The sequence below is a fragment of the Staurois parvus genome, unplaced genomic scaffold (genome assembly GCF_062004578.1).
Source record: "Staurois parvus isolate SC_StPar_1 unplaced genomic scaffold, SC_StPar_1.0 ptg000095l, whole genome shotgun sequence".
Lineage (NCBI taxonomy): Eukaryota > Metazoa > Chordata > Amphibia > Anura > Ranidae > Staurois > Staurois parvus.
Genome location: NW_028317891.1, coordinates 4,050,001 through 4,072,500, shown reverse-complemented (window position 1 = coordinate 4,072,500; position 22,500 = coordinate 4,050,001). Strand labels below are relative to the sequence as shown.

At 45.4% G+C, this 22,500-nt stretch overlaps 1 protein-coding gene and 1 pseudogene across 4 annotated transcripts in view; both read left to right on the top strand.

The window, feature by feature from the left end:
* Positions 1-22,500, top strand: part of LSAMP (limbic system associated membrane protein) — a 1,064,612-nt gene that overhangs the window by 67,398 nt on the left and 974,714 nt on the right. The gene's annotated exons all lie outside the window — the stretch shown is intronic.
* LOC149468048 (U2 spliceosomal RNA) lies at positions 9,773-9,917 on the top strand (annotated as a pseudogene).

Genomic DNA, 22,500 nt, shown 5'->3' with positions numbered 1-22,500 from the left:
GAGAGGGAGGGAAAGATTTGAACAAGAAAAGAAGAAGGAAGGAAGGAAAAATAAGGGCAAGGAAAGGAGGAATAAATTACAATAGCAAGGGAAAGAAGAAGGATGAAAGGAAGGAGGGAAGGATGAGAGCAAAGATCAAAGAAGGAAGGGAAAATGACAGCGAGGAAAGGAAGGACAGAAGGATTAGAACAAGGAAGGAAGGAAGGAAGGAAGAAAGGAAGGAAGGAAGGAAGGAAGGAAGGAAGGAAGGAAGGAAAATTTAGGAAAGGAAAGAAAAATGGATGGGAGGGATTGAACACAACAGTTAAAAGATAAACAGAGAAATAAAGATAGAGATGCAGTGCTTAACCCCTAGGGAGCCCGCTGTTTAGGTCCCCAAGGTTCTTTACCAGTCAATTCACCTGCAGCCAGCACACAGTCACTATTTTGGCTCAGTGATCAGTCTTCTTCAATGCTTTATTGCAGAACTTGAACTTGGATAGGTGCAACTGTGAGATAATCCAAAAATGTTAAAAAGTAACAGAAAAGAAAGGAAGAGAGAAAGGCAGGAGAAGATGAAGGAAAGAAAGGAAGAGAGTAAGGGACAAAGGAAAGAAAGGAAGAGAGAAAGAAAAGTGAAGAAGAGAGAAAGAAAGAAAGAAAGATAGATAGATAGATAGATAGATAGATAGATAGATAGATAGATAGATAGATAGATAGATTTTTGTACAAAGGTCTTATGCTATTATGCTATCATGGTGCAATCTTGACAACAAAGTTTCTTTAAAAATTTCAAGAAAGAAATAGAGGAAGGGAAGAGTGAAGGAGCCTTGGTTTTATACTAAGAAAGAAATATAACCAGAGTTGATGGTCTTATATGTCGCCATCTTGCCAAAAAAAGTTACTTTGAAGACTTTCTTTAGGAACATGTTTTGAGCCCGGACGCCAGCCTGGCACCAGCACATTTTTCCAATTCCCGGAGCGCTGTTCACCTTGTGAGCGCATCGTACTAGAAATTAGTTTTATAGCAGAGACGATCGTTTTAATTAAATCAACTCATACGCATCTATTAAAGTGATTACCATGCTGGAGCGCAGTTTACTTTGCTTTTAAATAAAAACAAAAGACTTATATTTTTTTCTCCCCCACCCCCACCCCCCCTCGGCGATAGATTTGAAGAAAACGACTTGTAGCAATCTGTATGTGCTGACAACAACGTTAAATCTCGGATGCACCGCAAGTTTTATTTACGGTTTGGAAACCTCGGCGGCTATTGAGAATGCTGAGGCGTTGCCAAATTCTGTTAAGCGGTCATGAAAGCCCTTCAAGGTTGAGTTGAGTAATGGGAAGCGCGAGTGGGTCTGGGATGAACGATTCTTCGCTGTTGGCCCTCACCGGCCATCCCGCCAGATGACATAGAGCTCCTGGGTGGTAATGGATGCCCCTTCCTCTGAGTTATGCCAGCATTCTCTGGAAGAAGAGTGGACGTCCATAAGATCTGTTCCAGCGATTATGATTCTGCAGCCGGAGAAGACGTAAGGTTAATTTCTAAATGGATAAAAGAAAAAGTTATGGAGAGCTCTGAGCCAAAAAACCCACAATCTGATTAGAGGGAGGAAAAGAGGACTTTAAAAGAGCAGGAGAGCTTATCAGGAGCCGGAGATAAATCGACTCATTAAGATCCCGAATTTCACGGGAGGAATTTGGTTGGAGGTGCACAGGGGAAAATTACTTTAGTAAATGTTTCATATATGTAATAAAATGATATGTCTATACACCGATCAGTCAAACCTTTATGACCACTGACAGGTTAAGTGAATAACATTGATTATCTTGTTACAATGGCATCTGAAAGTGGGTGGGATGTACTAGGCAGCATGTGAACATGTTGTCCCTGATGTTGATGTGTTGAAAGCAGACAAAATTGGCATCACAGATTGTTGTGTATAGGGTGAGTAGCCACAGACCAGTAAGGGTGCCCAAGCTGAGCCAAAAGTGCCTACAATGGGTAGTTAAGCATCAGAACTGGACCACAGAGCAATGGAAGAAGGTGGCCTGGTCTGATGAATCATGTGGATGGCGGGATGTGTGTGCGTCACTTACCTGGGGAAGAGATGGCACCAGCATGCAGTATGGGAAGAAGACAAGCCGGAGGAGGCAGTGTGATGCTTTGGGCAATGTTCTGCTGGGAAAACTTGGGTCCTACCATTTATGTGGATGTTACTTGAGACGTAGCACCTAGCTAACCATTTTTGGTGACCAAATACACCCCTTCAAGGAAACAGTATTTGCTGATGGCAGTGGCCTCTTTCAGCACACTGCAAGAATGGTTCAGGAATGGTTTGAGGAACACAACAACAGGTTTGAGGTGTTGACTTGGCCTCCAAAAAGAAAGAAAGAAAGAAAGAAAGAAAGAAAGAAAGAAAGAAAGAAAGAAAGAAAGAAAGAAAGAAAGAAAGAAAGAAGAGGAAGGAAAGAAAAGAAGAGAAAAGAAGAAAATAAAAAAGATGGAGAAATATAGAGAGATCGAAAGAAAGACATATGAACAGAAAGTTATAGATGATAGATAGATAGATAGATAGATAGATAGATAGATAGATAGATAGTTGAGGAGATGGAGGGGAGAGAGACAGGTTGTTGGGGGGGGGGGGGAGTGGTGACAGGAATTAATAGGAAGGAAGGAGGAAAAGAAGGAAGGAAGGAAGGAAGGAAGGAAGGAAGGAAGGAAGGAAGGAAGGAAGGAAGGAAGGAAGGAAGAGAAAAGACAAACATAAAAAAGAGGGAGAAATATAGAGAGATCGAAAGAAAGACATTTGAACAGAAAGTGATAGATAGATAGATAGATAGTTAGTTCAAGAGATGGAGGGGAAAGAGACAGGTTGTTGGGGGGGGGGGGAGTGGTGACAGGAATTAATAGGAAGGAAGGAAGGGAGGAAGGAAGGAAGGGAGGAAGGAAGGAAGGAAGGAAGAGAAAAGACAAACATAAAAAAGATGGAGAAATATAGAGAGATCAAAAGAAAGACATTTGAGCAGAAAGTGATTGATTGATAGATAGATAGATAGATAGATAGATAGATAGATAGATAATAGATAGATAGATAGATAGATAGATAGATAGATAGATAGATAGATAGTTCAAGAGATGGAGGGGAGAGAGACAGGTTGTTGGGGGGGAGGAGTGGTGACAGGAATTAATAGGAAGGAAGGAAGGAAGGAAGGAAGGAAGGAAGGTGACAATCAGGTCATGTAACCATACACATAAGACTGAAGTCCTATATTAAAAATTTAGTACAAGAAAAAGAAAAGGTTGTATTTATTTGGGATATGGGGGACGGTAAGGTTAGCTCCTCTGTCAGGCTTTTACTTCTCCCTGCGTCCCCATCATGCAGATTATTGAAGCTCCAATTTCCGATCCCTCTTCCCCACATTACAATATTAAATCTGTAAAAAGATGGAGAAGTTCTGATTTAATATCGGAGGATCTTTGGTCTCCCCAGCCCCCGCTTGTGTTAAACACACTGAAACCTCCGCGCCTCCAGTGCATTTACTAACGCGTTTCACGTCCTCGATCCCACGGGAACGGTGACAGTTCCATATCTTGACCTTTCGCTGGAGAAGTGATTGAACAGATCTGGCATTTGCCTGGTTAACCTGCTATTGCGGAGATGAGAATTGATGGCACTCCCTCGATCGTTAAGAGGCGCCTCAGCGAGAGGCCCTGCATCACCCCGTTACGCTTTTTCTCGCGCCCGGTGCTGATCCATGGCCGTGGTGAAGGAGGCCGCAGCCGGGGAAAAAAAAAGTTGCTTGTGTTGGTGAGGAGTGAGGAGGAATACTAACAGAGCCGTCCTTTCACAGGGGACTTCACAGGGCTCCGTGCTGCCTGAATCCGGGCTTTGTGTCCCCGGGGCCGGCTATTGTGTCACCGTACAAGTCGCCTTTTCAGGAGAGGGGAAACGAAGATGCCAAAGAGGGTGGGCGGAGGAGGGATGAGGCATCAAATGCCCCCCAAGCCAAATATTTTGTAGAGGTCTCTGCTTGGCCCTCCACTTATCTCCGTCCATACAATGCGTCTCCTCAGCGACGCGCTCGTGGGGCGCCACAGGGTTAAAAAAATTGAAATGCAAAAGGCATAGCTGACAACTTTTAAAGTGAAACTTCATTTTGGCCAAAGTTGAACATCAGAAAAAGATCTACATACATATATGGGATCTGTTACGATTTGTGTCTCTGTCCATCCAGACTTGATATTGACACACCTCCGCTACACAGCACAGCCCTGCCTGGCAGTGGCAGGAGACATGTTTTCTTGTATTTTCTCTACTGAATTTAACCATTTCAATACCGGGCAATTTTACACCTCCCTGCTCAGGCCAGTTTTCAGGTTTCAGCGCTCTCACACTTTGAATGACAATTGCGCGGTCATACAACATTGTACCCAAACTAAAATTTTATCATTTTCTTCACACAACTAGAGCTTTCTTTTGGTGGTATTTAATCACCGCTGGGGTTTTTATTTTTTGCTAAATTAACAAAAAAAGACCAAAAATTTTGAAAAAAAACCACATTTTTCTTTGTTTCTGTTATAAAAGTTTACAAATAAATAATTGTTCTTCATACATTTAGGCCGAGATGTATTCTGCTACATGTCTTTGGTGAAAATAACCCAAATTAGGATGTATTATTTAGTTTGTAGGAAAGTTATAGAGTTCACAAACTATGGTATAGATCTGAATATTGATCAATCCTGAAGTACTGACAGCCAATCTAATTTCTTGAGGTCCAAGAATGTCAGAACAGTACAGATATCCCCCAAATGTCAGGACAGTACAGATATCCCCCAAATGTCAGGACAGTACAGATATCCCCCAAATGGCAGAATAGTACAGATATCCCCCAAATGTCAGGACAGTACAGATATCCCCCAAATGTCAGAAGAGTACAGATATCCCCCAAATGACCCCTTTTTGCAGAGTAGACAGTCCGACGTACTTCATAAGAGGCATGGCAAGTTTTTTGAAGTTGTATTTTTATGTCATAATTTTTCGGAAAATGAAAAAATTTAAAAAATTATTTTCACTATTTTTTTTTTACATACTGTCACCAGTGCAGTACAGCGTCATCATATAACTGGCATGGCGGTTAACAGGGACACTGACTGGTGACAGTATGAAAAAAAATATATATATATATATATTTTTTTATTATATTTAATTTTTTATTACATTTTTTTAAATTTTTTTAAAGATTTTTCTTTCATATTTCACTATGACCAAAGTAGTACAATGTTACCATAGTAACACTGTACTACTTTGGGGAAGTGATCAGTATTTTTTTTTTTTTTTTACACAATTTGCTTATAGCAAAGAATTACTTTGCTATAAGCAAGCATTTACCTGAATGACATCGATTCATTCAGCTTTTTTTTTTTTTTTTTTTTTTGTGCTTAGCTGTGATTTGGTCACAGCTAATCACATGACATGTGCATGTGATTAGCTGTGACCATTCACAGCTAGGCACTAGTATACAATGGATGGCATCATGAAGGAAGCCATCCATTGTATACAACTGTCATGTGACCTGCTGTGATTGGTCACAGCAGGTCACATGGTACCAGCAACGGGAGCCGGTACTCGGATCTGTCATCGGCCGTGTCCGAGGTGCACGGCTCGTGACAGATCCCGCTGCTGCGCCGCTATGCATTACTGCAAACGGCACATGTGCGGGAGCACGCCAAATGGCGTGCACCCGGAATGAAGAGGCACATCTGAAGCCGCCAAACGGCCATTGGCCGGGCGGCTAATGGTTAAGTTACACTTAAAGGTTCCTCCCCCAGTCTGTGCCTGGGCAGTGAAAGGAGAAGTAGCTGACTGATGAGCTCATCCCTGTCACTCTGATCTCTCCTCCTATCAGCATGCTCCTTGTTAGTAAAAAAAAACACATAACTGGTTGGCTTTTGCTGGTTCTCTCTTTCCCAGTCAGCAGGCTTGAGCGACACCCTGCGTGAGTGTCACAGCCCCGCCCCCTGAACACTGTGCTTTGTATTCATAGGTGTATTTTGTAGTTTTATCATTTTCCTTAGCAATTCATCCAGTAAAACTGCTGGTACATTTGTTCTGTGTAAAAATGAAGCAAAATTAAATGTTCTTTTCTTTCCTCTACAGGTTGACTGTTATTCATTCATAAAAATAGAGTGAAACAGAAAAATACAACATTGCAGCCAATAGATGGGGGTAGAGCTGGTCAAATGTTATTTATTCCTAAAAAAATAGATAAAATCAGGAAAATACCATATTCTGGTCACTAGATGGGGATGGAGCTATACATATTTCCTCTACAGGTCAAACCTAGTTCATAATAAAAGAGTGAAATAGGAAAATGCCACATTTTGGCCACTAGATGGGGATGGAGCTATGCACATTTCCTCTACAGGTCAAAGGTTGTTCATAAAAAAAATAGCCAAACAGGAAAATGCCACGTGGCGGCCACTAGACGGTGATGGAGCTATGCAAATTTGCGCTACAGGTCGAATGTTATTCTTTCTTAAAAAAATAGTGTGAATCAGGAAAATACCACATTGTAGCCACTAGATGGGGATTTCCTCTACAAGTCGAATGCTGTTCATTCTTTAAAAAAAATAGAGTGGATCAGGCAGATACTGCATTGTAGCTAGCAGAAGGAGCTAAAGATCATGGAAACTAAATACTTAACCATCATCGCCATCTAGTGGCCATAAGGCAGTATTTTCCAGAACCGCTCTATAATTATGAACGAATAACATTTGCCTTTTAGGAGGATTAGACTACGAATGTACCAACAGTTTTGATGGACTAATAACTATGCAATTTATTTATGAATACACCATATAGTGTATTGATGTAGAAAGCAGCACTGAGGTCAACATGTTAGCACCGTCCTCTGAATTATTAAGGACCGCCCAATGCTGGCAAAAGGCCAAAACAAGCATGTCATCTGACCAGGCAGAAGACATCAGAATTTGGTAACTTAACAAAAAAATGCATAACAAATTGCTGGGAAGGGGAAGTTTCACGGAGGGGTACTTAGAAGCCTGGAGGTGGGCTTTAAATGCATTTTATGTATAACAAGTACCTACATCTGTCTTCATATCATCTCCTTTACAGCTGCATTCAGATACAAGAGCAGCACTAACAGCCAAGCTCTGATGTCTGCATGTGCTAAGAAGGAGCTTGCTGACGGGAAGGGAGAGCAGAGTAAGCAGAGTTTTTAACATATTACTGTGTTACTTCTCCTCCTTTGTCCAATCAGCAGCCTGGGGGTTTGGAGGATCAGCAGAATGGGGCTTGGAGAAGTTAAAGGATCATCAGGATGGGGGCTTGGAGGATCAGCAGGCTGGGGGTTTGGAGGATCAGCATACTGGGGGCTTGGAGGATCAGCAGAATGGGGCTTGGAGAAGTTAGAGGATCATCAGGCTGAGGGCCTGGAGGATCCTCAGGATGGGGGCTTGGAGGATCAGCAGAATGGGGCTGGAGAAGTTAGAGGATCATCGGGCTGAGGGCCTGGAGGATCCTCAGGATGGGGGCTTGGAGGATCAGAAGGCTGGGGGTTTGGAGGAACAGCGGGCTGGGGGTTTGGAGGATCAGCATACTGGGGGTTTGGAGGATCAGCATACTGGGGGTTTGGAGGATCAGCAGGCTGAGGGCTTGGAGGATCAGCAGGCTGGGGGCTTGGAGGATCGGCAGGCTGGGGACTTGGAGGATCAGCAGGCTGGGGGCTTGGAGGATCAGCAGGCTTGGGACTTGGAGGATCAGCAGGCTGGGGGCTTGGAGGATTAGCAGGATGGGGCTTAGAGGATCAGGAGGCTAGGGGCTTGGAGGATCAGCAGGCTGAGGGTTTGGAGGAACAGCTGGCTGGGGACTTGGAGAATCAGCAGGCCGAGGGCTTGGAGGATCAGCAGACTGGGGGCTTAGAGGATCGGCAGGATGGGGGTTTGGAGGATCAGCAGGCTGAGGGCTTGGAGGATCAGCAGGCTGAGAGCTTGGAGGATCAGCAGGCTTGGAGCATGGAGGATCGGCAGGCTGGGGACTTGGAGGATCGGCAGGCTGGGGACTTGGAGGTTCAGCAGGCTGGGGGCTTGGAGGATCAGCAGACTGGGGGCTGGAGGATCAGCAGGCTGCGGGCTTGGAGGATCAGCAGGCTGGGGACTTGGAGGATCAGCAGGCTGAAGGTTTGGAGGAACAGCTAGCTGGGGACTTGGAGGATCAGCAGGCTGAGGGCTTGGAGGATCAGCAGACCGGGGGCGTAGAGGATCAGCAGACTTGGGGCTTGGAGGATTGGCAGGCTGGGGGCTTGGAGGATCAGTAGGCTGAGGGCTTAGAGGATCAGCAGACCGGGGGCTTGGAGGATCAGCAGACTTGGAGCTTGGAGAATCGGCAGGCTGGGGGCTTGAAGGATCAGCAGGCTGGGGACATGAAATATCAGAAGGCTGAAGGTTTGGAGGATCAGCAGGCTGTGGGCTTAGAGGATCAGCAGACTGGGGGCTTGGAGGATCAGCAGGCTGTGAGCTTGGATGATCAGCATACTGGGGGCTCGGAAGATCAGCAGACTGGGGGCTTGGAGGATCAGCAGGCTCTGCGCTTGGAGGATCAGCACGCTGGGGGCTTGGAGGTGGCACCACTGTATTTCATAATTCTAGGTGTGGTGTCACCTACCTTGTTTTGCTGTCTAGCAGAAGGATATGATTAACAAAAGTGACCAAACAGAATTACAAATCCAAACAGTTCACAAGTCTACCAACATTTTAGTTCTGGTCCTGGGACATGGCTAACCCTGCCCACAGTCTGCGTGAAGCCCACCCAGTGACCGGAATGTCCCACCCAGATGAATGCCTTATTGAGTTACTGAATATGCATAGTAAATAAAGAAAAGCATGACACTGTGATCCCGGGACATGGCCCAGGACAAGGTCCGGGACACAGCATCATACTCACTGAGGTTTAACATGCCTGACTATCCCCTCAAATCCGGGACACTTGGCATCTTTACAGTTGTATCCATTTATTTTCTAGACTTTTAACAGTGTACGCTTTACCATGGAATAAAGCTGCCATTGCTGACCACTCCTGAAAATGCTCATTGGCTGGCTGGAGATAGGATTGGCCACACAGAATAAAAGACTTCCGGGGAAGAGGAGATATTGTAACTGCTTAAAAACACATCTCTTTCAATTTTTCAACCTGGAGTGCGTTAACTTCCTGCTAGTCCCCAATCTCAGCCCTTTGCCGATATAAAAAATTTACTTTATAGGGCAATTCGAGTGTCAGAAATGATGTATGACTTCATATTATGCCGTGAGATTTCCGTTAATGGCCCAGGAGTGTTTTACAAGATACTTAATGAATTTTATTTTCGCGCCGCAGAAGGTCTCCAGTGTCCTGACCTTTTCAGCAGCAAGCTGACCGACCGTCCAGCACTGCCATCCCTGTTCCCCTCTAGAGCCTCCCGGCTTGATAAGATCTTACACCTAATTCTGGCCACGTCCCAGAAAAACATCACAAGCCACTGAGCCGCTGAATGAAAGGTTTTGACGGGATGGGTTGCTAATCTCAGGTGCTGCACACTAGTCATTCATTTATGATAATAGGATGCACATTGTGACTTTTTTATCTTGCAAATTAGTAAAGCAAAGCAAACAAACAAAAAAGAGTCTCATTAACTACCTTCTGCCTGAGGGAGCCGATCCTTTAAAGGGTTTTTAATGCCAGGCCTTCTTGATCTTGTGAGCATTGTGTTTGACTGTCACAATGGTCATGTAATTGCTTCTCGGCCTTTTGGCTAAGATCAAGTGTAGTATGTGTTCTTATCAGTGTCCAGTAGGGGTGCTCCACGGTCATTCTAGCTTTGCGGGGATGACTGTTTGTATAGTACCCCTGCTGGTATGATGGGGGTCTGGACGGCTAGTACCGGGGGGACAGAAACCGGGACGCCCACACGTAGCTGGGGCCTGGGAGTAATTCCCCCGAGGAGACCGGAAGGACCCAGTTCCTCCTGATTTGGACAGATCTACCTTGTCTGGCCAGGGGTCGGGAAGGCAGAGAGTCCGCAAACCAGTGCCCCCTGAGTAGTCGCCTCTAGTGCCACTAGTAACACCTGGGTGTGGGACCCCACAGTGTGAAGATGGCACATGGTCACTGTTTTACCACTTTTTCTGCACAGCGCATTTAGGACCAGGCCTTTTGGCTAGGACCAGGGCAATTTTTGCTACAGGCCTCAGGGCCTGGTCTGTGCACTATTTGGCACGACCACTTTTTTATTTTCTATTTATTTAATTTACTACACCTCCCACGTTTTGTCACTTTTTCTTTACTTATGTGTGTGTTTTTCTCACAGGATGGAGGGTGTGGGTCCTCGGGCCTGCCCTGAAGTCTAGGGGGAGGATATGTGGCCTTTTGGTTCCTTCCTCCCCTGTCCCTAGGGGGTTTTCTCTTCGGGAGAGCCCCCTGACCAAGTACTGGGTGTCCGGCTTCGACTGGACACAAGGAACGGTGGTCCACCAGGCCTTTTGGCCAGGAGGACCAAATGGGAACCTTGTCCCTGTCAGGAGCTTCGTGCCCCGGGGAATCAGGGTAGTGGTCCATTCCCTTTGGGGGAAGGACAAAGCACACCCCTAAGTGCACTTTTTCGTGTGGTGTTTTGCACTTGCACTTTTTTTGTGAACACTTACGGGTTTTTTCGTTATAGTTGCACGTTTGTGGAAAAAAAAAAATGGTCATGTAATTGGAAGAATATCCTACCACCTTCTGATCATAAACAGTGACTGGAGCTGCTGATGACAGCGTTTTCACAGTTCTAGGGGTGCACAAGGAATGTGTTTACAGTGCTGGGGGCTTGCAATTGAACATGCTCACAAAACAGACCAGGGATGCTGCCAGTACACATATATGTGACAGTATGGCGGTAAAGCCCACAGCCATGATGCTACATTTATGCATTCAGCCAGTAGGAAAGAGTTAAATTAGACGTAAACCCCTAACTAGATGAAAGTTGAACTCCAGGCAGATATTAAAGGCGCACAGTATAAGCAGTATAAGTATCTGAATCTGATTTGGCATCAGCATGTTGCAGTCCCTGTACAGTGTGAGAGGAAGAAGCAGCACAAGGAAACAATCAGACTATGCTGCTTCTCCTTTCACTGTCCAGTCACAGGTTGGGGGCTTGTCCGGGATGACCTGGATTCAGAGGAAGTTGGTTGAATGATTCTGTCCATAAGGCTGAGGACATCCAGTGGCAGAAAAATGTACCGTGAGGAAAACCTCTGGGTTGAAGCTGAATATTGCAGCAAGCGCTGGTTTTGTTATTTTATCTTTTAATGGGACATTCTTTTTTTTTTTTCAATCTTAGTATTGGCTGGAGTTCTGCTTTTAGAACTGTAAACAAAAAAAAAAACTAAGTTTGGATTTTTCAGCATTTTTTTCCATTTCAGCGCTAGTGATCCCCTCCAGCCTTTTTCAGTCCAAACACCCTCTCTCCAGTATAATGTAATGTCTAGCGAGCGCTACCTAGAAATCGAAATAATTGTATATAAAATAATTGTATATAAAAAGAGCCGCTAGAACACCAAAAAAAGGTAACCAATACACCTTCCAAGAAAGTATGTCAAATAATAAAGGTGCAGCGCTGGGGATAGACACCAAAATTGCAGATGGTAATCAGATATGACATGCAATATGCAAAATCGTCTTTCAATGTGCAAAGCGTGATATCCTTTCTGGTGATCACAGACCAATAAAAACGTCCAGGTGAGAAGATTTTATTTTACATACCCTGTCTCCAGTGTTGACGGATGCTGGGCAGTTCTTTAAATCAACCGAACCGGATATTTTATGTACTCTCCAGCGCCTCAGGATATGCACAGCCAAAAAGGGAAGCCAAGGGTACCAGGACAGCGACAACCAAAGGAAATGCTTCAGGGGTGCAGCCCTCCTCAGACGGGGAAATCAGCCACTGGATAAAGAGAAAACACACCTAGTGCATTATCCAAGGTTTATTGTAAGGAGTGAAAAAATATATTAAAAACATACTCACAGACGAAGCATGTATCTAAAAAGCATAGAAAAATGACGATGGCCACAACGGCAGGCAAGGTGTTCTCACTGTCAGTGCGGTTAAATTCTGACGCGTTTCGGGGACAAATCCCTTTCCTCAGAGCTAATGACCAACCTCTGATGCTGATGTGTAATGAATGGATAGTGGGAGCCTTGCTGGTAATGCCTGAGGCTAAACATATTTCAGGTGCATTAAAACAAAGGATGCATAAAGCTATACAGTTCATTTTCTTTATAAAGCAGCCACAGCCTGTGTAGAAAAATGTCTTCTGCCAGCAAATCTGTGTGAAATCAGTGGTCTCTCTGCAGAAGTCCAACATACCCCCTGATGCCTCAGAGCTAGAACTCTCCAATCAGCAAGGGGCATGAGCTTTTTCTGATGGCAGAGCTATAGGTTTGACTCAGCAGGGAAGGGAGCACTGGAGCTCAGCAGAGAGACCACTGCTTCCGCACAGGAATGACACTGTTTTTAGTCATTCTCTACTAAATCCAAAATGAAAAATAGCTTTAGTTGTACTTTAAACACCAATGGATTGACACACAGGACTCTGGCGGGGGAGAGGTTGTCTTTGCGCGGGGCACAGGTTATAGATACACGCACAGAGCTAGGCCAGTGAGCTAACAGCCTAGCCAGTTCCACAAGAGTGCTCTTACTGAGCATAAGGAGATTAATCAACCTGGGACAACATCTGTCAGACCATTGAGTCCCTCTCTGTTGTTATCTGCTGCCTGCACTCCAGGCAAGCGTCTGTGTAATATTCAGCTCCATTATCTCCCCGCTCCACACAGGCGCACAAAGCCCAACCATGTTCAGCTCACCACCAGCGGAGGAACTTGGCAGCCGCCAGAAGCTACTTGCCAACTCTCCTTGAACTTCCCCGAGTCTTCTGGAAATTCAAATGTTCTCCCGGAATATCCAGAGCTGATTTTCACAGGTTCCTGAGCCAAGAAAGAGCCAATCCGAATGGGGGAAAAAGTGCACCGTTATTGAGTTTTTGTTTTATATTTTATTTTTTTATTTTTGTGTGTGTTTGTTTTTTTTCCCAGCGGTCACAGCAAGGTATTGCATATATACACGTACACTATATTGCCAAAAGTATTGGGTCAGCCCTCCAAATCATGTGATTCAGGTGTTTCAATCCCCTCCATGGACACAGGTGTATACAATCAAGCCCCTAGGCTTGCAGACGGCTTCTACAAACATTGGTGAAAGAATGGGTCGCTCTCAGGAGCTCAGTGACTCCAAGCGTGGTCCCGTGATAGGTGGTCACCTGGGCAATAAGTCCATCCGTGACATTTCCTGGCTACTAAATATTCCACGCTCAACTGTTAGTGGGATTATAACAAAGTGGAAGCAACTGGGAACAACAGCAACTCAGCCACCAAGTGGTAGGCCACGTCACATGACAGGGCGGGGTCAGCGCATGCTGAAGCGCACAGTGCGCAGAAGTCACCAACTGTCTGCAGAGTCAATAGCTAAAGACCTCCAAACTTGGTGTGGCCTTCAGATGAGCCCAACAACAGTGCGTAGAGAGCTTCATGGAATGGGTTTCCATGGCCGAGCAGCTGCATCCAAGCCTTGCATCACCCAGTGCAATGCAAAGCGTCGGATGCTGTGGTGTAAAGCGCGCCGCCACTGGACTCTAGAGCAGTGTTTTCTAGAGTGACAAATTATGCTTATCTGCCTGGCAATCTGATGGACGTTTCTGGGTTTGGCAGTTGCCAGGAGAACAGCACTTGCCTGCAAGTGTAAAGTTTGGTGGAGGGGGGATTATGGTGTGGAGTGTTTTTCAGGGGCTGGGTTTGGCCCCCTAATTCCAGTGAAGGGAACTCTTAAGGTGTCAGCATACCAAGACATTTTGGACAATGTCATGCTCCCAACTTTGTGGGAAGAGTTTGGGGATGGCCCCTTCCTGTTCCAACATGACTGCGCACCAGTGCACAAAGCAAGGTCCATAAAGACATGGAGGAGCCAGTTTGGGGTGGAGGAACTTGACTGTCCAGCACAGAGTCCTGACCTCAACCCCATAGAACACCTTCGGGATGAATTAGAGGGCAGACTGTGAGCCAGGCCTCCTCCCCCGACATCAGTGCCTGACCTGACAAATGTGCTTCTGGAAGAATGGTCCAACCTTCCCATAGACACCCTCCTAAACCTTGTGGACGGCCTTCCCAGAAGAGGTGAAGCTGTTATAGCTGCAAAGGGCGGGGCCAACTCAATATTGAACCCTACGGACTAAGACTGGGGGCCATTAAAGTTCATGTGCGTGGGAAGGCAGGTGGCCCAATACTTTTGGCAATATAGTATAAGTATTACAGAACATGTGAGCTAATCAATTTGGCAGAACAGGCAAAGCAAAATTCACTCATTCTCCAGAATATGCGAACGCTGATTTACCGGATCCATGAAAAATTGCTCAATTTATTCATCCCGGCAGTCAGTGAAATTTTACCCAATTTTATTTCCAATTACCAGCTTCTTTATCTTTTTATTTTTTTTAAAACTTGCCCCAGTTTACAGGGAAATTTTCATCATTTACAGTATTATAGATACAGTATATACAGTATGTGAATATGATTAATTAAACTTAGTTAGCAAATTTTATACAGTATTTGTCCTTATATAAAAGCCCCTCCCACTCATTTTACATATGAAGACGCTCGCTTTACTGCATGCTAGGAAAGCGTGCAAAGTGCACTTTAGCAGATGTGCGGAGCTGCCATTAATTCTTAATGGCACCCCCCTGCATCAGCACACATGATGTGACTCCTTCCACATCCTGACTTAATCCCATTTTTGCCGAACTAACGCACTGCAACCATGTGCAATGCAAGCACGCTTGCGGTGCTTCCTCGTTTGCATGCATGAATAGTTTATGCTGCGGGTATCGAGACCACACCATGCGAACATTCTCATCCGCTGCCATTGCAGCCTAAAGGGGGGAAGTACCATGTGTTGTTTATGGCCCCCAAACCACACTTCTCAACCTGGCCTTACGGTGGTAAGGGGGATTCTAATGGAAATATTAATGTAAGAAGGGACTCTGGTGGGACCCTTATGTAAGGAGGAGCACTTATGGGGACTCTGATGTAAAGGGGAACTCTGATGAGGACTCTAATGTAAGCAGAACTCTGATGGTGACCCTGTTGTAAGGGGGCTCTGATTGGGATTCTAATATAAATGGGAGGGCTCTGATGTAAGGGGGACTCTGATGGGGATTCTGATGTAAGTCGGGACTCTGATGGGGACCCTGATGTAAGGGGGACTCTGATGAACAGGGGGCTCTGATAGGGACCTAATATTAGCAGGGGCTGTCTGATGTAAGGAAAAACCTGATGGGGACCTTAATATAGGAGGGTCTTTGATGGGGACCCCGAGGGGGAACTATGATGCATGTGGGGCTTTGATAGGGACCCTGATGTAAGGGCAACTCTGATGGGGACACTGATGTAAGTGAGGACTATGATGGTGATCCTGATGTACTGTAAGAGGGGCTCTGATTGGGCCCCTAATATTAGTGGAGTGTGTCTGATGTAAGGAAGACCTTGATGGGGTCCTTGTTGGGGAACCCAATGTAAGAGGAACTCTGATGGCGACCATGATGTAAGGGGGGACCCTGATGTAAGCGGGAACTCTGAAGGAGTCCCTGATGTAAGGGGGTTCTGATTGGGACTCTAATATAAGAGGGATGGCTCTGATGTAAGCAGGGGCGGACTGACCATTTGGAAACTCGGGCACTGCCCGCAGGCCCGGGGTCAGTAGGGGACCCCATGAGATGCCCCTGGTACCTTTTTCATAGGCTTTTTTGAGTTTTGGCACGGACACAGGGGCCCCATGATCCCCTATTGCCCGGGGTCCCCATGAGTTGTCCACCCCTGGATGTAAGGGTCAACTCTGATGGGGACCCTGATGTATAGGGGCACGCTGATGCAAAGGGATACTGTGATAGGGACCCTGATGTATAGGGAACTCAGTTGGAGACCCCGATGTAAGGGGGAACTCTGATATGTACTCTGATATAAAGGAGATACTAATGGGGATCTTGATGTTAGGGGTACTCTGATGGGGACCCTAATGTAACTGAGGGCTCTTTATCAATATGATTTTCTTTCAGCCTACACATATTTGTGACATATACAGTGTTGCCCTCATACTGAAAGGTTTTGAGACCCCAACTTTAAGGTAATAGCTGACAATTGTCTTGCATTTGCACAATCCGAAGTTTATACACCTCTGCTCAGGGGCGGACTGACCATTGGGGAACTCAGGCACTGCCCGAGGGCCCAGGGTCAATAGGAGGCCACATGAGATGTATCTGGTACCTTTCATAGGCTTTTTTGGTTGTGGTTTGAGTGTGGGAAGGACACAGGGGCCCCATGATCCCCTATTGCCCAGGGAGCCCCATGAGCTGTCAGTCCACCCCTGTCTCTGCTCCATGTTAATTAGAAACGTTTGCACCTAAGGAACACACCAGCTCACACCTGGCTTAGTCGTTAATTCAAATACTTAATTTTCTCGCAAACGTAGCGAGCCCTCACCCCATCTGATGAAAGGAGCATTTTGAAAACCAGAGACTTCCAGCCTGGTTTTATAGAATTCTGAGGCCCATCCATGACGTTCCACCATCACTTAATATGCCGAGCCCTAACGGGAATACAGCTCGCAATGTATTTTATTGTGAACTTCACAGCAGAATGCAGCCCAGATGGTAATGCCGCTGTTGGTTTTACAAGCCCGATCCTGCGATCCCTTATGGGCAGTGAAAGGACTCGAGTCATTTTCATTGTTAATGAATCAGAAGGAACGGAACTTAGACTCATCGTAAAAATCTGCCTCTCTCGGTTTGTCCTCATCATTGATCGGTCATAAAAGTAGCATCAGAGAGCCGTAGATGGAGGTTTACTTGGTGAAGTTCAGTGAGGTTTCGGAAGAAGCCCCTTTGTTTTTCTCTCATCTGAGCCAAATCTTCTCCCTGAGACCGACAAAGCATGTGTGAAATAGTCCAACGGCTTTATGCAAATGGTAAAGAGCTCAGTCTTCTGGAACTCTGAAGCTATTCAGTCTAGTTTCCAGAACCACAAAACATCTAAAGAGCTTGGCTGCAGGAAGTTAGATTTCTTTGCAATCTGTAATGACTAAAAAGAAAAAAGGAAATGTGAAGTTTATCAGTTGAAACCATTACTCTACCAAAAAGTGTCTGGTGGAAAAGTCGCTCATTCATTTTTGATACACAGTATGGTCAAAAACTTGCAGATACCTGAATATCAAGCCTACTATATGACCTAAGCTGGCCATACACTGATTGAAATGAAGCAGGGACTGGCTGAATTTTGATCCATGGGGACAGTGGTTGTACAGAAATCAATCTGCAGATTGGCTTCTGTGCAACCAGCCTGTTGGATAAATGCCACTCAGTCCACGCTGCAGGCTATAGTTGGCAGCACTAGTCATTGTATTCTGATAGCTGGGAAGTCTTCTTGCCATTGGAGCACAATAGCTCAGTGGGGGTGATTCCCCCGTCCACCTCAAATGTGTGGATGGGGGAATAAGGTCCTTTTTTTTTTTCTTTCAACCAACTGATATGTATCAAATGATTGAGTTTAGGTGTTTGCAGTGAAGGGTACTATTAATTCTACAGCCATTTCAGAAAATTGAGCACTTTCAACATTGTGGTGACAGTTTGGAGAAGGTCCTTTCTGTTCCAGTGTATCTCTGTGCACAAAGCCAGCTCTGTAAAGGCATGGTTTGACCAGTTTGATGTGGAGGAACTCGAGTGGCCTTCACAGAGCCTTGTCCTCAACTGATCACTATCCATAAAGACATGGTTTGATGAGTTTGGTGTGGAGGAACTTGAGTGACCTGCACAGAAAATAGACTCAACCCTACCAATCACCATCCATAAAGACATGGTTTGACGAGTTTGGTGTGGAGGAATTTGAGGAGCCTCCATAGAGACTTGACCTCGACCCTACTGATCACCATTCTTAAAGACATGGTTTGATGAGTTTGGTGTGGAGGAACGTGAGTGGCTTGTACAGAGCCCCAATCTCAACCCTGCTAATCACCATCCAGAAAGACATGGTTTGATGAGTTTCATGTGGGGGAACTTGAGTGGCCTGCACAGAGACTTGACCTCAACCCTACTAATCACCATCCATAAAGACACAGATTATGATTTTGATGTGGGGGAACTCGAGTGGCCTGCACAGAGATTTGACCTCAACCCTGCTGATCATCTTGGGGTGAAATGAAACTCCTACTGTGATTCAAGTTTTCTCATCCAACATCAGTGCCTGACCTCACAAATACTCTTTTGGCTTCATGGGCACTAATTCCAAAAACAACACTCCGAAATCTTCTAGAAAGCCTTCCTAGAAGAGTGGAGGCAATTATAGTAAAAAAGCAGACAATTCCATATTAATGGTTCTGGAATAGGATTTCCAACAAGCTCATGTAGGCGTGTTGATCAGGTATCCACAAACCTCTGACCATAATGTATATGGAAGAATGAGCATACCATTTGGATTGGCAGAGTGCAGACACCCCATACCTTAGGTGTAAAGCTGTGCACTGTGATAAAAAAAAACCCATAAGCTCATCAAAGAGTAAATCTGGGTGGTCAAAGATGGAGAAAGATGGGGAAGGGTGACCTGGTAGATATCAAACATTATAACATTATTGACATTTTTCAAAGTGTAGATCAGCCTTTCTCAACCTTTTCAACACATAGGAACCCTTGAAATAACTTTCTGGCCTCAGGGGACCCCTGCTAAATATTACTATATCTACAACTCATGATACATTAGTGTGGTGGTCAGTGGGAAGAATGTTCCTTACACTTGTGGTCATTGGGAAAAATTACCCCCTTACAGATAGTTAAAAAGCTCAATGGTGTCAGTGGGAACTTATCTGAGAGGCAGAAATTGCTTATTGCTCAAGGAATCCTTAGCAACCTCTGGAGGAACCCTAGTTGAGAAATCCTGGTCTAGGTCAAGCAAGGCACTTTTTTGTTAATTGAAGCATGGGATCAAATGAGAGACATAATGTGGCCCTACAGAAATCATTCGTAATGCCTCATCTTGAATATATGCGTAGTTTAGTTTTGGTACCAGCTAAAATTTCAAGAAAAAAGAAAGAAAACTAAGGTAGCCCTCATATTTAAGAACTGGTTAGATGCAATATATTACTTTTTTTGTTGTTTAAGTATGCTTTAAAGAGGCCCCCACAGGACAAATTGGCAGTGTCTGGGCCACTTTGAGTCTCCTTCAGAAACTGGAGTGACAGGGTGACAACTCAGGAGCAAAAATGGAAGACAGAGACCAGGGGCGGACTGACCATTTGTAAACTCGGGCACTGCCCAAGGGCATGGGGTCAATAGGGGGCCCCATGAGATGCCCCTGGTACATTTCATAGGCTTTTTTGGGTGTGGTTTGAGTGTGGGCGAGAGTGGACTGACCATTTGGGAACTTGGGAACTGCCCGAGGGCCCGGGGTCAGTAGGGAGCCCCATGAGATGCCCCCGGTACATTTCATAGGCTTTTTTGGGTGTGGTTTGAGTGTGGGCAAGTGTGGACTGACCATTTGGAAACTCGAGCATTGCCCGAGGGCCTGGGGTAAGTAGGGGGCCCCATGAAATGCCCCTGGTACCTTTCATAGGCTTTTTTGGGTGTGGTTTGAGTGTGGGCAACTGTGGACTGACCATTTGGAAACTCGAGCATTGCCCGAGGGCCTGGGGTAAGTAGGGGGCCCCATGAAATGCCCCTGGTACCTTTCATAGGCTTTTTTGGGTGTGGTTTGAGTGTGGGCGAGGACACGGGCCCCATGATCCCCATTGCCCGGGGGCCCCATGAGTTGTCAGTCCGCCCCTGTAGAGGTCCCAACTGGAATCACGTTGGGGCATGTCCTTGATGGATTGAGCTGAGCTGAAGCTGCATTTATCTGTCTACTACACGGCCAGGTGAGGCGTACGGTAGTCGGGAACCCTCCTCTTTACTTTGCCTCATTCAGGGGCAGACTGACAACTCATGGGGCCCCCGGGCAATACGGGATCATGGGGCCCCTGTGTCCTAGCCCACACTCAAAGCACACCCAAAAAAGCCTATAAAAAGGTACCAGGGGCATTTCATGGGGCCCCCTACTGACCAGGGGCGGATTGACAACTCATGGGGCCCCCGGGCAATAGGGGATCATGGGGCCCCTGTGTCCTTGCCCAAACTCAAAAAAGCCTATTAAAAAGGTACCAGGGGCATCTCATGGGGCCCCCTACTGACCCCGGGCCCTCGGCAGTGCCCGAGTTTCCAAATGGTCAGTCTGCCCCTGCTACTGACCCTGGGCCCTCGGGCAGTGCCCGAGTTTTTGAATGGTCAGTCTGCCCCTGGCCTCATTGCCATTACATAAGAGTATTAATAAAGCCAGTAAAGTACTCAATGCAACCTCATGCATCCATCACCATATATACAACAAACATGCAGCGTGCGTCTGATGCGTCCGCTTAGCCTATCAAAGGGGCTTTTAGATTACGGGGGTGTTTTAGCCGAGCAGCTGCATTCATTAAAAGCCGCATTCCTAATTCCATTTTAATCTTGCTGAATGGGATGCAACGTAATATATTATTTAATACATCCTTTTAATTTGGGAAGAGAAGAAAATGAGCTGTTTGGGATGAAGCTGAGGTCTGCGGAGGATCCGCAGCGGTAATTATACTGGATACAATTCTCTGCGCCTTTTACAAAACGCTGGTCTATCGGCGCCATACCGGTTTAGCATCTTCTGGGTAAATTAATTAGAACTGAACTTTTCAGTTAAAAAAACCCGGATTTAATTAGATTCATTGTTTTGTTATGATATACTGTTATTACGGCAATTTAATTAGTTTGTGCGCGGCACCGAAGTGTGGGCGTTGGGTGCTTTTGTTTTGTTCTGTCGCCTCATTGTGTGTATGTGAGACTTGGGCTACAATTCACCTGTCCAATCACAGCATTAGAACACTGATAGACAGGAGGAACAAAGAACGTTCAATGGAATGAGCTAGGTGTAGTTCAATGCCAGATACAACAGGTGGCTGGCAGAGAGGCAGGCATATATCTAAACCCCAAACCAAAAATCTAACATATTGTAGCTTACCGGTCCTTAACCACTTCCAGTCCAGACACTTTCACCCCCTTCAAGTCCGGACACTTTCACCCCCTTCCTGTCCGGACACTTTCACCCCCTTCCTGTCCGGACACTTTCACCCCCTTCCAGTCCGGACACTTTCACCCCCTTCCTGTCCGGACACTTTCACCCCCTTCCAGTCCGGACACTTTCACCCCCCTCCTGTCTGGACACTTTCACCCCCTTCCAGTCCGGACACTTTCACCCCCTTCCAGTCAGGACACTTTCACCCCCTTCCAGTCCGGACACTTTCCCCCCCTTCCAGTCCGGACACTTTCACCCCCTTCCAGTCCGGACACTTTCACCCCCTTCCTGTCCGGACACTTTCCCCCCCTTCCTGTCCAGGCCAATTTTCAGCTTTCAGCGCTGTCACACTTTGAATGACAATTGCGTGGTCATGCAACACTGTACCCATATGCATTTTTTAGCATTTTTTTTTAGACAGATCAAACTTTCTTTTGGTGGTATTTATTCACCGCTGGGATTTTTATTTTTTTTTGCTATATAAACGAAAAAGTAAAAAAATGTAAAAAAAAAATGTTTTTCTTATAAAATTTTGCAAATAAATAATCTTTCATCATAAATCTTGGCCAACATTTATTCGGTTATCTTTTTAGTAAAAAAAAAAAATAACCCAAATTAGTTTATAACCAAAAATTATAATTTTTAATTTTTTTTTTTACATTTTTATTTTATTTTTTTATATTATTATTTATGTTTTTTTTTTTACATACTGTCACCCTAGCAGTACAGTGTCATCATAGTGACACTGTACTACTTGTGGGGGGTGATGAAGATTTTTTTGTTTTTTACACTGATTGCTTTTACACCCATAAAGGCTGTAAAAGTAATCATTTCTCCTAGATTGTAAGCTCCCAGGATCAGGGCCCTCAAATCCCTCTTGTATTGAACTGTATTGTTGCTGTATTGTCTCCCATTATATAGTAAAGGGCTGAGCAAACTGTTGGCGCCATATAAATCCTGTATAATAATAATAATAATTCTCCTCTCTGGCTTCTTGCAGCCATTGAGAAATACTGTGTGAGCTGTGATTGGTCACAGCTTGTCACATGGTACAAGGCTGTTGTGAATAGCCCTGTACCATGTAATCTCTGTGATCATTCACAGATTTCACATGTTGTAAGCAATGATGTCAGAAGTGACATCTTGCTGACCACTCTTCATGTGATCACTGATTGGCCAATCAGTGATCACATGATCAGGACCTCACACAGAGGTCCCGTACAGTAATTGGTGTTCCAGGCACTGGATCGTGGTGTTGTGC